Genomic DNA, 2,537 nt, shown 5'->3' with positions numbered 1-2,537 from the left:
GAAAGAAACACACTTCAAAGTAATGAACAACATTTACCCCTCTAAAGAATTACTTAGACTTCGCATTGGTATAGATGATAACACATGTACATTTTGTGAAAATTACGTCTAAACTACAGACCATGTATTTTTCTCATGTAATGTGATACAGAGAGACATTTTGGTGTGAGTTACACAAATGTGTTAAGCAACAGATGTCTTCATTCCCAACCTCTGTCTCCAGAGACAACATAACATTTGGTTTTATATAGCAAAGTACGGATGATGAACTCTGTGGTAACTCAATTGCATGTCTAGCTAAATTTTTCATTCACAAATGTAGAATTGTGAAATCATTTTTTTGAATGAATTTAAATTGTATATGAAATCCTTAAAAATTCTGAAAGGCCCTAAAGAACAAAAATATATGATACCCTAAAACACCTCAACTGAGGTAAATAGCTGAACAAAGAATGAATTCTCCCCTTGTGTTATAATTTCCTACCGTTTATTTATTTGAATGTTTCTTTCTTTTTTTAAATAATCCTTATTATTGTTAATAAGACTACATATATATTTTTTATACTAAGAGCTGCTCCTTCTGGCTATATTTTCTCTGTATCCTTATTTTGAAGAAACTGATTATATGCAGCCATGTTTGTCTGTAAATTTTGCAATTTAAAAAAAAATCTACCAGCAAAAAAACTCACAAATGCCTGTTCGAAAGTGTCAGCTGTTAGGAAGATATTCACAAATGTGGTTAATTTATTTGTAAACTATTAAATATATTCACAGATATTTTTTTATTTGTGGAATTTGTTTGTGTGTTTGCAGATATGTTTTATATTTGCAAAATATTTTTGTGAGTTTACAAATCTTCCTTTTGTGTTTGTGGAAAGTGTTTTTTTTGTAACGGATTACACATTTGCACACGGATTGCTCTTCTGTTCACACAAATAATATTGAAACAAAATTAACTCCATACTGTTGCATGTTGTATATACCTGTAAAAATCTGACACTAGAAAAACATTTAAGCCCTGTCCATGCGTATTCAGTTATTTTTAAAACTGAATTTTTCCTCCACCTTTTGCCCTTTCGTACGAGTTTTAGCTCACTAAAAAGGAGTTTTAGAAAAGATTACTAACAAGTTCCAGAAAAGAGAAGGAATATCATGTTTTTGTAAGTTTTGAGGGCCAGTGGGGAAAAAACTCCCCTCTGTGCCAATAGGCTCCAGGTCCACTGCTATTCAGCATGTATATAAACAGATTTGGCTGCCCAATGTAGGCCAATGATACGATCAGTTATACATCTGCCACAACAACTAGCAAGGCCACTAACCAGTTTACTGAACCCTCCCCTCCTGTACCTAAACGCCACAAAAATTAAACATTCAGGGTGAAAATAAAGAATGAGGTCATCAGGAAGTTGACATTGTGACATGAATCATCTTAGACTCATGACATGATTTGATAAACAAGTCAATAATATTTGCAAAAAAGTTCAATCAAATCTGAACTGTTTCCATCTCATCAGGAAGTGTCTGAGATTCAGTACAGCCCAACTCTACATTTATGCCATGATATCCTTATACCTATCATATTTCATCACTTCCTGGTAACAAGCCTCACAATCAACTATAAAACACATCACTATATAACCGAACCAAAACACTGGCACCACTGTCACATCTTGGAGAAACACAATATATTTTCCAAGCTAAAGCTGATTTTAAAATGCCAGAATGGTCATGCTCCGTCCCTGTTTAAAGAATCTGTTGCAAGATAACAGTACTCCAGTAGAGTCAGCACATGGGCCTCAGTAAACACTAACTGTCCCATTGCAATTAGCAAAACCTCATTTGGACGATCTGTCTTCACTGTTAAAGGAGCAAAACTTTGGAACTGTCTACCCACTGAGTTGGAAATGCAACTGTTACGGCCCTTAAGCCATGTGTGTCTGCCCAGGGGTACTGCTGCTCGTCTGTGCTCTGCAGGTCCTGCCCTCCCCCCCTCTGATGTTGCAGCCAGGAGGCTAGGGTGCACACCTGTCCCCAGTTTGCAATCAGCGGGAGCGCAGGAGCAGGTATAAGGAGCAGAGAGCAGGCAGACTGGGTGTGGAGATTATTATTACCTGCACGAGAGGCTAAAGTTGGGCTCGACGGTAGGGTGTGCCCGAAAGACTGGCTATCGAAGAGGTTGAGACTGGATGATTCACGGCTAGGAGGAGTTGTACGGTTTGGAGGGCGATTCAAATTACTTTGTGACTCATTAATCTTACAAGGGACAAGTATTTGATATCTCAATTGGCATCTCCTGTGAGAGTTTGTTTTGTGAGCTGAAGCAGCAGGCAGCTCCCCAACGAGGGATGGGCTATGCCGCCGAAGGGGAAAACTAGTGATGGTGCTGGGAGTAATGACAAAAAGTCCAGACAATCTGAAAAAAGAGATAGATCTGACAATGGAAGTGGAAGTGAGAGTGACGAGTCCCAAAGCACAAGGAAAATGCCAAGATCTGAAGAGGAGGGTGGATTTAGGATGATAGTTAAATTCAAAGATAA

This window comes from Micropterus dolomieu, linkage group LG06 (assembly GCF_021292245.1).
Source record: "Micropterus dolomieu isolate WLL.071019.BEF.003 ecotype Adirondacks linkage group LG06, ASM2129224v1, whole genome shotgun sequence".
NCBI classification, from domain to species: Eukaryota; Metazoa; Chordata; class Actinopteri; order Centrarchiformes; family Centrarchidae; genus Micropterus; species Micropterus dolomieu.
Note: the sequence above shows the minus strand (reverse complement) of the source record.